Source organism: Scyliorhinus torazame, chromosome 8, assembly GCF_047496885.1.
Source record: "Scyliorhinus torazame isolate Kashiwa2021f chromosome 8, sScyTor2.1, whole genome shotgun sequence".
Taxonomy (NCBI): domain Eukaryota; kingdom Metazoa; phylum Chordata; class Chondrichthyes; order Carcharhiniformes; family Scyliorhinidae; genus Scyliorhinus; species Scyliorhinus torazame.
In genome coordinates this window covers 126169110-126183089 of record NC_092714.1, presented here as the reverse complement: position 1 = coordinate 126183089, position 13980 = coordinate 126169110, and the positions used below count along the sequence as shown (strand labels likewise).

Sequence of the window (13980 nt, the reverse complement as noted above, 5' to 3'; positions counted from 1 at the left end):
AATGGACGGGATCACTTTTTAGCAGATCTGCATAATAGAGCGAGGCAGTAAGCCTTACTCTAATGTTCAGATTCCCGTGGTATCTGAGGCTTTGGGATTCAACCCCTTTGCCTCAGAGAATTCGGGCGAGTGTTGTTTCGTACTGGTCCCCACAAATGGGGGATCAGGAAGAACGACACTCATGGGCGTTTCCAAGGGGATTGGAGGCGGCCAGGTGCATACCTTTTGGGCAGGGTGGTGCCCTGGCAGTGCCAGCCTGGCACTGTCAAGGTGCCTGGGAGGTACTGCCAGCTGGCATGGGCACTGCTAGTGTGCCAGGTTGGCATTCGCAAGGTGGCATTTTTTTGCATGCACGTGATCGAACTGGGGTTGCCAGGCGTGGGTAGTGAGGGTGTGCGGTGGGGGGCCAGGGACTCTCCCATAATGCGTTCGGGCTTGGGGGGAGGTCAGGGATAGTTTGGGGGGTCTTGGAAATCGGGACGCTATTTAAAAATGGCGCCCTGATGTCTCACTACAATAAGGTATTCCAGCGCACGGAGCTCCCCACTGTAAAAAATGGGGCTATGTGCGGCCTCGGCTGTGCACTCCCTGTTCAGGCCCCTTATTCAACGCGATGAATAACTGCGAGTGCCGGGAAACACGGGAAGTCACTCGGGGACTTTGTTTCCTTTTGGGAGAATCGCGTTGAATCGTGCCCTAAGTTACTCTAAAGTAGCCAATGTGGCTTATGGGGTTGTTGTTGGGATGCGTACTGAGTTGGAGTTAGGGGAGACATGGGCAAGCTTCCAAAGGTATGGATTTTTAAAATTAAATTTAGACTACCCAATTAATTTTTCCCAATTAAGGGGCAATTTAGCGTGTCCAATCCACCTACCCTGCACATATTTGGGTTGTGGGGGCAAAACCCACACAAACACAGGGAGAATGTGCAAACTCCACACGGACAGTGACCCAGAACCGGGATCGAACCGTGAGTAGTGCTAACCACAGCCCCACTGTGCTGTCCTATCCAACAGTATGGTTGATAAAATATATTTGCAAACATTATTTTGGAGCTGCGGTGAGATGCAGCAAGGTACAGGGTTTTAGGAAAAGCATATCTGTGGTGACTAAAGTGAGTGCTGCAAGCCAGACTCCTGTACCATTGCTGAACTAACTTAATGTTCTTAATATCTGTAGGATAAGGAAGAGCTGTGCTTTAATAGGAAAAATGAAATAAATTGCTGTTGTCATTTGCAATGCGAGTTTCATCCATTCTTAACTACAGCAGGTGAGCAACGCTGCAGGGGAAATAGTGACATGAATCCATAATTTTTCCTTAGCATCAGCCTGAGACGGGAGGCACTCAGCAATTCCATGTATACATACTTTCCTGAATCGAGGTTCTCATTGGTAAAAGAGACCCATAGCTAAGAAAGGACTGGATGTTCTCAATAAAACAGAAGATATAGGGAAAAAATCATTAACAACCGGTGGCCCAGTGATTAGCACTGCTGCCTCACAGCAACAGGGACCCGAGTTCAATTCCAGCCTTGGGTCACTGTCTGTGTGGAGTTTGCACGTTCTCCCGGTGTCCACATAGGTTCCCTCTGGATGCTCTGGTTTCCTCTCCCAGTCCAAAGATGTGCAAGTTAGATGGATTGACCATGAGAAATTGCCCCTTAATGTCCAAAATGATGTGCAGGTTAGGTGGGGTTACAGGAATCGGGTGGGGCAGACTCAATGGGCCATATGGCCTCCTTCTGCACTGTAGGGATTCCATGATTCTTTTGTATCCTTACTTTTATACAGTTCTCAGTAATCATCTAATCTTCTAAATCCAACCTCTTGAATATTCCTGATTTTAATCACTTCACCATTAGCAGCTATACCTTCAGCTACAGCCCTTAACCTCTGGAATTGTCTTCCTCAATCTTTCTGCCTCTTTCCCCTTTTCAGACATTCCTTAAAGCCCAACACCATTGACTAAGATGTTGGTCACCTGCCCTAATATCTTTATGTGCCTCAGTGTCAAACCTTGTCTTATAATGTTAAAGAATGTATGCAGATCAATATGCAGGTTAGGTGGATTGGCTATGCTAAAATGGCCCTAGGTGAAGTTATGGGGATAGTGTGGGGTTTGGGCCCAGGTAGGCTGCTCTTTCAGAGGGTCGGTGTAGACTTGATGGACCAAATGGCCTCCTTCTGCACTGTAGGCATTCTATGATGAAGGTGGCACACAAGTACAAGTAGCTGCTGCTGTTGGGTATCTTGTGACCAATACCACATGTGAACCTTTGAATGGTATGAATGGAGTGACTAGGTTGATGTGCATGATTTTTTTAATCACTGGAGTTCCAAATGGACTCATCTCATGCACCTATGTCCTTTTCAAAGAAGTGGGAATATATTACACTAGTCAGGTTAAACCATAGATCAAATTTATTTGAATGGATTGAGATTACACAAAAATAAAATTAAAACAAAACCATGTTAGACTTGCAAATTATTTTATTTTGAAACCAAACTCATCAGAATCTGAGTGTCATTTCAGTCTTTTTAAATTAAGTTCTTCAATGATCTTTTAAGTAGTAGAAGACCCTCAATATTTACATAATTTTATCTCATCATCACAACTTGGGCATTCAGCTGAACTGAGTGAAATAAAAATTCGTAGCTTGCACAGAACTTATCAGCAAGAGAATCCTTTCATGACACAGATATTGTGATATTAATAAGTTTCCTCCCAAGATATCACACTTATGAATCAGCCATTTACAGGTAGAAATCTCTCCCTCCGGAGTTGCGAATGGAGATCAATTGGGGAGTATGGAGTGAGGCACTGCGAAGGGTAAACGGGACCTCCTTTTGTGCAAGGATGAGCCTGATACAGTTCAAGGTGGTGCACAGGGTGCATATGACTCAGGCAAGAATGAGTGGGTTCTTTCAGGGGGTAGCAGATGAGTGTGAGAGGTGTGGGCGGGGGCCAGCGAATCATGGGCACATGTTTTGGGGTTGTGAAAAATTGGGAAGGTTCTGGGCGGGAGTGTTCGCGGTCTTAACCAGGATAGTGGAGGATGGAGTGGACTCAAACCCTTTGGTGGCGATATTTGGGGTTTCAGAGAAGCCGGAGCTCATGGAGAGGATATCTTGGCCTTCGCCTCTCTGATTGCACGGCGACGAACTTTGCTGGCGTGGCGGTCGGCATCGCCACCGGGGGTAGCAGCTTGGTTGGGTTACCTGTATGACTTCCTGCGGTTAGAGAAGATAAAGTATGAGTTAAGGGGCTCAGCAGGGGAGTTCGAGAAAAGGTGGGGGATGTTTGTGACCGTGTTTGAGGAGCTGTTCGTCGCAGGGGGGGGGGTGATGGGTGAAAAAGGAGAAAAATCTGTACAAACTGTATAGTTGATTGTTTGGAAGAGTGTTTCCCGGGGTGTTTATTTGCTGTAACCTGTTTTGATACAAGTTTGAATAAAATGCATTTTTTTAAAAAGAAATCTCTCCCTCAATGTCAACAAAACGAAGGAGATTGTCATAGATTTCAGGAAACGTAGTGGAGTCTACATCAATGGGAACGAAGTAGAAAGGGTCGAGAATTTCAAGTTTTTAGGTGCCCAGATCGCCAACAACCTTTCCTGGACCCCCATGCCGACACGATGGTTAAGAAAGCCCACCAATGGACTTCCGGGTGCGGCGATGACCAGCTGAGTCGCACGTTTCGGCAGCTCCCTGTGAAACGGACTTTTGGGCTCTTGATAGGAGCCCCAACGGCAATTTTAACGGCTAAAAACACCGTGCGGTAAACCAGGAGGGTGTTCCCCCTGGACACGGATGGAAAAAGGAGAGGAAAGTGGCCGGATTGCAGCGGATCCTTTGGAACAACGGCAAGGAAGGCAAGCAAAAACCAAGATGGCGTCGGAAGGTGGCAGTTTCATATGGGGCCCTGAACAACAAGAGTTCTTGAAATGCTGCGTGGAGGAGATAAAAAAGGAAATGAAGAAAGAGTTGTTGGCCCCGATACTACAGGCGATCGAAGGGCTAAAGGAGGAACAAAAGACCCAGGAGCAGGAGCTTCGGGTCGTGAAGGCGAAAGCAGCCGAGAATGAGAACGATATACAGGGCCTGGTGGTGAAGTCGGAGATACAGGAGGCACACCAGAAACGATGTGTGGAGAGGTTGGAGGCACTGGAAAACAACGCAAGGAGGAACAACCTGAGGATTCTTGGCCTTCCTGAAGGTGTGGAGGGGGCGGACGTCGGGGCATATGTGAGCACGATGCTGCATTCGTTAATGGGAGCGGAGGCCCCGACGGGTCCGTTGGAGGTGGAGGGAGCGTACCGAGTTATGGTGCGAGGATCGAGAGCAGGAGAAGCTCCCAGAGCCATAGTGGTGAGATTTCTCCGTTTTAAGGATAGAGAAATGGTCCTTAGATGGGCGAAGAAAACTCGATGCAGTAAATGGGAGAACGCGGTGATCCGCGTTTATCAAGACTGGAGTGCGGAGGTGGCGAGAAGGAGGGCGAGCTTTAATCGGGCCAAGGCGGTACTTCACAAAAGGAAGATAAAATTTGGAATGCTGCAACCGGCAAGACTGTGGGTCACATATCAAGGGAGGCACCACTACTTTGAGACGGCGGATGAAGCGTGGACTTTTATTGTAGAAGAAAAACTGGAATGAGTGGATTATGAAAAAGAACGTTTGGACAAAGTGGTGGGGCGAATGGGGGGGGGGGGCGAAGAGGGGTTTTATGTTCTAATCATGCGGTATGGTAACTTTTCTTTCTCCCACAGGTGGTGATGGGGGGAGGTGGGGAGGGAGAGGAGATGGGGCGTTGGCCATGGGAGGCGGGGCCGAGGGAGAGGTGCGGGCTTGGTTCCCGCGCTATGATAATTATGGCGGGAATAGAGAAGCAGGAAGGAGGGGGCGTCGCACGGTGCGAGCCGTGGTCACGGGGGGAAGCCGAGGTCAGCCAGAGTTTGCTGACTTCTGGGAGCAACATGGGGGGAGTAATTACGCTAGCGGGGGGTCTAGCGGGGGGGGGTGGGAGGGGGGAATTACTGGGTTGCTGATGCTGGGGAAAGGGGGGAGTGGGTACGGGAGAGGATGGGCGGGGGGGCACCGCCTGGGGGAGATACAGCTGCGTGGGAACTGGGTGAGAAGCTGGAAAAAGATGATGGCTAACCGGCAAGGGGGGGGGGTGGGAAGCCCCCCAACTCGGCTGATCACGTGGAACGTGAGAGGGCTCAACGGGCCGATAAAGAGGGCACGAGTACTCGCACACCTTAAGAAACTTAAAGCAGATGTGGTTATGTTACAGGAAACGCACCTGAAACTGATAGACCAGGTTAGGCTGCGTAAAGGATGGGTGGGGCAGGTGTTCCATTCGGGGCTGGATGCGAAAAACAGGGGGGTGGCTATATTAGTGGGGAAGCGGGTAATGTTCAAGGCAAAGACAATAGTGGTGGATAACGGGGGCAGATACGTGATGGTGAGTGGCAAATTACAGGGATGGTGGTTTTGGTAAACGTGTATGCCCCGAACTGGGATGATGCCAACTTTATGAGGCGAATGCTAGGACGCATCCCGGACCTAGAGACGGGAAAGCTGATAATGGGGGGAGACTTTAACACGGTGTTGGAACCAAGGCTGGATAGGTCGAAGTCCAGGACTGGTAGGAGGCCGGCAGCAGCCAAGGTGCTTAAGGATTTTATGGAGCAGATGGGAGGTGTGGACCCGTGGAGATTCAGTAGACCTAGGAGTAAGGAGTTCTCGTTTTTCTCCTATGTCCATAAAGTCTATTCGCGCATAGACTTTTTTGTGTTGGGTAGGGCATTGATCCCGAAGGTGAGGGGAACGGAATATACGGCTATAGCCATTTCGGATCATGCCCCACACTGGGTAGACTTGGAGATAGGGGAGGAAACAGGAGGGCGCCCACCCTGGAGAATGGACATGGGACTAATGGCGGATGAGGGGGTGTGCCTAAGGGTGAGGGGATGTATTGAAAAGTACTTGGAACTCAACGACAATGGGGAGGTCCAGGTGGGAGTGGTCTGGGAGGCGTTGAAGGCGGTGGTTAGGGGGGAGCTGATATCAATAAGGGCACATAAAGGGAAGCAGGAGAGTAAGGAACGGGAGCGGTTGCTGCAAGAACTTTTGAGGGTGGACAGACAATATGCGGAAGCACCGGAGGAGGGACTGTACAGGGAAAGGCAAAGGCTGCATGTGGAATTTGACTTGCTGACTACGGGCACTGCAGAGGCACAATGGAGGAAGGCACAGGGTGTACAGTATGAATATGGGGAGAAGGCGAGCAGATTGCTGGCACACCAATTGAGGAAAAGGGGAGCAGCGAGGGAAATAGGGGGAGTGAGGGATGAGGAAGGAGAGATGGAGCGGGGGGCGGAGAGAGTGAATGAAGTGTTCAAGACATTTTATAAAAAATTGTATGAAGCTCAACCCCCGGATGGGAGGGAGAGAATTATGGATTTTTTGGATCGGCTGGAAATTCCCAAGGTGGAAGAGCAGGAAAGGGTGGGACTGGGAGCACAGATCACGGTAGAAGAAGTGGTGAAAGGAATTAGGAACATGCAGATGGGAAAGGCCCCGGGACCGGCCGGATTCCCAGTTGAATTTTACAGAAAGTATTTGGACTTGCTCGCCCCGGTACTGACGAGGACCTTTAACGAGGCAAAGGAAAGGGGACAACTGCCCCCGACTATGTCTGAAGCAACGATATTGCTTCTCTTAAAGAAGGAAAAGGATCCGCTACAATGCGGGTCCTACAGACCAATTTCCCTCCTAAATGTGGATGCCAAGGTCCTGGCCAAGGTAATGGCAATGAGAATAGAGGAATGTGTCCCGGGGGTGGTTCACGAGGACCAAACTGGGTTTGTGAAGGGGAGACAGCTGAACACGAATATACGGAGGCTGTTAGGGGTAATGATGATGGCCCCACCAGAGGGTGAAACGGAGATAGTAGTGGCAATGGATGCCGAGAAAGCATTTGATAGAGTGGAATGGGATTATCTGTGGGAGGTGTTGAGGAGATTTGGTTTTGGAGAGGGGTATGTTAGATGGGTGCAGCTGTTGTATAGGGCCTCAGTGGCGAGTGTGGTCACGAATGGACGGGGATCGGCATATTTTCGGCTCCATAGAGGGACAAGGCAGGGATGTCCTCTGTCCCCATTACTGTTTGCACTGGCGATTGAGCCCCTGGCGATAGCGCTGAGAGGTTCCAAGAGATGGAGGGGAATACTTAGGGGAGGAGAAGAACACCGGGTATCTTTATATGCGGATGATCTGCTACTATATGTGGCGGATCCGGCGGAGGGGATGCCAGAAATAATGCGGATACTTGGGGAGTTTGGGGATTTTTCAGGGTATAAATTGAACATGGGGAAGAGTGAGCTGTTTGTGGTGCATCCAGGGGAGCAGAGTAGAGAAATAGAAGACCTACCGTTGAGGAAGGTAACAAGAGACTTTCGTTACCTGGGGATCCAGATAGCTAAGAATTGGGGCACATTGCACAGGCTAAATTTAACGCGGTTGGTGGAACAGATGGAGGAAGATTTCAAGAGATGGGATATGGTAGCACTGTCAATGGCAGGGAGGGTGCAGGCGGTTAAGATGGTGGTCCTCCCGAGATTCCTCTTTGTGTTTCAATGCCTCCCGGTGGTGATCACGAAGGCTTTTTTTAAAAGGATAGAAAAGAGCATCATGGGTTTTGTTTGGGCCGGGAAGACTCCGAGAGTGAGGAAGGGATTCTTACAGCGTAGTAGGGATAGGGGGGGGGCTGGCATTACCGAGCCTAAGTGAGTATTATTGGGCCGCTAATATTTCAATGGTGAGTAAGTGGATGGGAGAGGAGGAGGGAGCGGCGTGGAAGAGATTAGAGAGGGCGTCCTGTAGGGGAACCAGCCTGCAGGCTATGGTGACAGCCCCATTGCCGTTCTCACCGAGGAACTACACCACGAGCCCGGTGGTGGTAGCTACACTGAAGATTTGGGGACAGTGGAGACGACATAGGGGAAAGACCGGAGCATTGGGGGGGTCCCCGATAAGAAACAACCATAGGTTTGCCCCGGGGGGAATGGATGGGGGATATGGAATGTGGCAAAGAGCAGGAATAACGCAACTGAAAGATCTATTTGTGGACGGGAAGTTCGCAAGTCCGGGAGCGCTGACTGAGAAATATGGGTTGCCCAAAGGGAATGCATTCAGGTACATGCAATTGAGGGCTTTTGCGAGGCAACAGGTGAGGGAATTCCCGCAGCTCCCGACACAAGAGGTGCAGGACAGAGTCATCTCAAAGAAATGGGTGGGGGATGGTAAGGTGTCGGATATATATAGGGAAATGAGGGACGAAGGGGAGACTATGGTGGACGAACTAAAAGGGAAATGGGAAGAAGAGCTAGGGGAGGAGATCGAGGAGGGGCTGTGGGCAGATGCCCTAAACAGGGTAAACTCGTCGTCCTCGTGCGCCAGGCTAAGCCTGATTCAGTTTAAGGTATTACACAGGGCACATATGACTGGAACACGGCTCAGTAAATTTTTTGGGGTGGAGGATAGGTGTGCGAGGTGCTCGAGAAGCCCAGCGAATCATACCCATATGTTTTGGTCATGCCCAGCACTACAGGGGTTTTGGGTGGGGGTGACAAAGGCGCTTTCAAAAGTAGTAGGAGTCCGGGTCGAACCAAGCTGGGGGTTGGCTATATTTGGGGTTGCACAAGAGCCGGGAGTGCAGGAGGCGAGAGAGGCCGATGTTTTGGCCTTTGCGTCCCTAGTAGCCCGGCGCAGGATATTGCTAATGTGGAAAGAAGCCAAGCCCCCGGGGGTGGAGACCTGGATAAATGATATGGCGGGGTTCATAAAGCTAGAGCGGATTAAGTTCGTCCTAAGGGGGTCGGCTCAAGGGTTCACCAGGTGGTGGCAACCGTTCGTCGAATATCTTGCGGAAAGATAGATGGGGGAAAAAAGAAGGCAGCAGCAGCAGCCCAGGACTTGGGGGGGGGGGGGGGGGGGGGGTATAGCCTGTGACAAGGCAGTTGCCAATTAGGGCTAGTTTTCATTTTTGTTATTTAATATTTATTTATTTGTTGTTTTTTGTTTATATAAAAAAGGTCATTATTATCTGTATTGTTATAATGCTGTGTAAAGGATGCACAATGTACTGTGTTGGTTGACCAAAAATTTTCAATAAAATATTTATTAAAAAAAAAGAAAGCCCACCAATGATTCAACTTTCTCAGAAGACTAAGAAAATTTGGCATGATAGCTACGACTCTCACCAACCTTTACAGATGCACCACATAAAGCATTCTTTCTCGTTGTATCACAGCTTGGTATGGATCCTGCTCTGCCCAAGATCGCAGGAAACTACAAAATGTCGTGAATGTAGCCCAATCCATCATGCAAACCGGCCTCCCATCCATTGACTCTGTCTACAATTCCCGCTGCCTCGGAAAGGCAGCCAGCATAATTAAGGAACCCATGTACCCCGGACATACTCTCTTCCACCTTGTTCCGTCAGGAAAAAGATACAAAAGTTTGAGGTCACGCACTAACCGACTCAAGAAAGCTTCTTCACTGTTGCCATCAGACTTTTGAATGGACCTACCTCATATTAAGTTGATCTTTTCTCTACACCCTAACTATGACTGTAACATTACATTCTGAAATCTCTCCTTCCTTCCCTATGTACGGTACGCATTGTCTGTATAGCATGCAAGAAACATTACTTTTCTCTGTATACTAATACATGTAACAATAATAAATCAAATCAAAAGTCAAATTAAGTCCTCTTTTGTAGTGGCAATTTGCATACATACAGTACCTCACAACAAGGGGATTAAATGATGCTGTCAACATATTATTGACTCTGCTCTGCGAATTTAGCTGGACTATTGATCACACTAAGTAACACCTCCACAGGATGTGATTTGCAAATTCTGTACCTCGGGTCCATGGTGGCAGACAATCTGTCCCTTGGTGCAGAACTTAATACACACATGGAGAAAGCAGCATCTTTGGCTGACTCATGGAACATGCATGGTTAACATCAAGCTAACTCTTAGGATCAAGGTGCTGGTTTATGAGGTCTATGTCCTCAGCATCTTGCGGTATGACTGTAAAACATGGTTAACTTGCAGCTATCAAAGAAAAGTTCAACACCATTAGTCTTCACTGTTAGCAGAGCTTTCTGCCTGGGCATGCCATGGAAGGACAAAATCATGGATGCTCCCAGGTATGTTGATGCTCATTAAGTTGAGGTGCTCCAGGCACATTCTCAAGATGAGAGCAAAATCCCTAAGGATTTTCCACATGGCGAGGTAGCCAGAGGCAGAAGACCAATAGATCTCCCAAAGCTCCATATCAAGCATGCTTGTAATACCACCCTGGAGTCTCACTTGTAGCCACAGAAATGTCTACCTATTCCTCATATAATTGAAGTCGGGTTAAGTTTATATTCGACTGCAATTTAGAAGAATGAGAGGGGATATCATAGAAACCTGTAAAATTCTAACAGGGCTAGTCAGGGTAGATGCAGGAATAACCAGGGTTCACAGCCTCAGAATACAGGGTAAATTATTTAGGACTGAGATGATGAGAAATTCTTCACCTAGAGTGCTGAGCCCGTGGAATTCGCTACCAACGAAAGCATTGAGACCAAAACATTGTATGTTTTCAAGAGGAGTTCGATATAGCTCTTAGGGCTAAAGAGATCAAAGGATGTGGGTGTTACTGAGTTGGATGATCATCTCAGCCATGGTCATAATGAATAGCGGAGCAGGCTCATAGGGCTGAATGGCCTACTCTGCTCCTATTCTTTCTGTTTCCATGTTTCTAATATGTGAAATGACAATTCAAAACAAATTGCACCTGGGAGACAGTAACTGACTGACAACAGAGGAAAATGGTGACGTGGCCCGTGTGTCACCATGATGACCAACGGCTTGGAGGATGCTGATGATTGTCCTACACAGCCGTTCACAGCCAATACGGCAGATTTAATTCATCCTTAGAGCCCAAGACCAAGGTGACCCCTTCTAAATGAAGCTGGTAGTTAGATACATGTCAAAATATCTCAGCCTAGCTAAAATCTCACATAAAAATCCTGCACTTTCTAATCTAAAACAGGGCAAAGATCTGCATCTGTTATAGTTCTAGTACCTCATAATGTGGCACTTTAGTGCTTCAATGTGATCCACCACTCACTATTCTTCCAAAAAGAAGTGACTGCTCCCTGAATATGACTTAGTGGGTAAATGTATAATATAGGACTGGCTTGGTCTCTGATCTGGCTCATTTCACACTTGCACAAATTGGGTTGTTACAACGGACCTCATTTTTCCACGCTCAGAATGGGGTAGGGAAGTCAGCTGGGGTTCCTATTTCTTTTTAAATTAAATTTTAGAGTACCCAATTCATTTTCTCCAATTAAGGGGCAATTTAGTGTGGCCAATCCATCTACTCTGCACATTTTTGGGTTGTGGGGGCGAAATTGACGCAAACATGGGCAGAATGTGCAAACTCCACACGGACAGTGACCCAGAGCCGGGATCGAACTTGGGACCTCGGCGCCGTGAGGCAGCATTACGCCACCGTGCTGCCCCCGGGGTTTCTATTTCTAAATCATTATACCATTAATCCCCAACTCGGAAGTGCACATCTGTGGATGGAAGTGTGTGAACATGTCGGGTAAGAAGAGTTTGTACATATGATGCCCTACATGATCATGCAGCTCATTGAATCTCATTGTGGGAGGTCTAATGTGAAGAATGGCATGTGGTAAGTATAGCTTGGGAGGAAAATGAACCGATAGTTTCCAGAGCTCTCCATCACTGGGGTCAAAACTGGGTCGGTTGTTGACCTAATGATAGAGATTGCCATCATTAATCAACAACTCAATTATCATTGCCATCATTAATCAACAACTCAGTTATCATTGTACAAGGATGGTAGAGTGGCTAGAACTTGGTCTTTTCTCATTCAGCAATTCTTATCACTTGGACAAAGTCCCTCGAGACAGACAGCCTTGTGGAATTGAGACAATTCGGGGGGGGGGGGGGGGCGTGATACAAATATATCCTTTAATTGAATTTGGAGCACTACCAGCGCTGACACGCCCCGCCCTCTGCATTATGGCTCATGCTTTCTTCAGCCTAATTTGAGATTTATTTGAAAATTGAAAGCAATTACCATTGGCGCCGGTGCGGAAAATGAAACCAGTGAGAAACCAAAAATATGCAAAAATGGTCACTTGCACAGCTTGTTTTTATTGTAGCCTTTTTGCTTAATGTCCATAATTGAACTCCCAGCTTTAGGCTTTTATTGTTTGCTTCTTTTTCCCCTCACAGGCAGTCAAGTAATCCCTTATAATCCCTGATAAAGAAAATTATTGGAACCACGAACAAGAGAAATCGCTGGTTTCATGGGAAAATGCTAATTTAAGATGCGCCCGCAGATGAAAGCACTATACTATAATATCTTGTGCAAAATGCCAGAATTACAGATTGCTAAATGAGGCTGGTGTTAAAACGTACAGCTAACATCAAAACTTAGGAGGAACAATCCACACAAAAGCTTTGGAGAGGCAATGGCTTTACATCTCGAGAACAATGCACTATAAACTGTGCCCCCACACCGACCTTATTTTCATCGCTATTTCAATGGCACATTGATGCACAAACTGACAAATTTTTAATATAATCTTGCCCTGCTCTGTCTCTGAATGTCAGGCATTTCAACACAGAATACATGCATTTTCCAGCAAGGTGAGCTCAGCCCTGCACCAAATAACTTGCAAGGATGCTCCACACACGACAGGATCGGCATGCTGTAAGAAGCACTTACAGAGTTAAAAGTAGCTTCCGTGAGGTTTCCTCAGCCTGCTCGGCAAAATGCTTGAAGCGTATAGTGGACATCTACCTTCCTCCGCACACAGCATCCCATGGCCATAGCGGGATGTGCTGCTGCAATGGAGAACGCTGCCTCAGTACCACAGCTCTCCTCCAGCAACAGCTTGCAATTCGGTCATGCTGGTGATGTTGAAAAGCTAGTCATGCTTTGGGGGGGGGGGGGGGGGTGAGGGGTAGAGATAGAAAAAGTGCTGGGGGTGAAAGCCGACATGAATGTCGACAGTATCCAAGGCCACCCCCCTTTCACTCATTAGATGGTAGAGTCCATTTTGCTTGGTACGCTCTCTCCTCCTAATCCCATTACAAACAAATGGCAGAGCACATTCCCGTGCAGCGGCAGTAATTGCTGGGCTGCCGCACCAAGCGGCAAACGGGGGGGGGGGGGGGGGGTGGGGGGGTGTCCAGACAAACTGAGCCTGGCTTACCTACACCCTGCCTAGGAAGGCGAGCCCTTGTGGAGAAAGCCTCCACGCTTACACACACACTGCTCATTCATTCAGCAGGCACGCCATTCATTGTGAGGCAAAGCTGATACATTGGAACCGCCGGGACAAAACAAGAACTCAAGCATAGCAGGAGCTTTTTTTGATTCACTGGGGCCAGTCCGCACAAACACAAGGCTCCAGGGGCGAGTCTGAAGGGAATCAGCACTCACTCACCCACTCCCAAAGTCTGCTTGACCGAAAAAAAATCCCTTCTCTGCATTCACATCCGTGGCATTCAGTAGATCATCAATTTACAGTGATGTAAGTGTTACTGTTCACTCAGAATTATAGCCACAATGATAATCTTTTTATTGCTTCAGCACCAGGGACCACCCTCCTGTTCATGTCCACTTGTATACAGCATCACGTTGGCCTGCTCACTAGACAGAGCTGCTTCAGAATGTGACTTTGTCCGCCAGCACCAAACATCATCTGTCCCCTTACTCAATGTAGTCAGCTTCTCATCAGAGGCAAAGAGCAGCCTACTCTGACCCAACTAAGCTCCGTTGCATTCTAGGTTTCCTTACTGCGCTATTGTCCCATTTCTTTTTGTTCATGCTTGGTCAGAATTTGTTGCCCATCCCTAATTACCCTTC

At 48.1% G+C, this 13980-nt stretch overlaps 1 protein-coding gene across 6 annotated transcripts in view; it reads right to left on the bottom strand.

Moving 5' to 3' along the window:
• nhsa (Nance-Horan syndrome a (congenital cataracts and dental anomalies)) overlaps nt 1-13980 on the bottom strand; it is a 642544-nt gene that overhangs the window by 269014 nt on the left and 359550 nt on the right. The window contains exon 1 of one of the 6 annotated variants that reach the window (XM_072514157.1): nt 12835-13010. The exons of 4 other annotated variants lie outside the window; for them this stretch is intronic. The gene's annotated coding sequence lies outside the window, so the exon portion shown is untranslated. Of the gene's footprint in view, nt 1-12834; nt 13011-13980 lie in introns of those variants that run through there. One more of the 6 variants, XM_072514158.1, reaches the window with a different exon arrangement.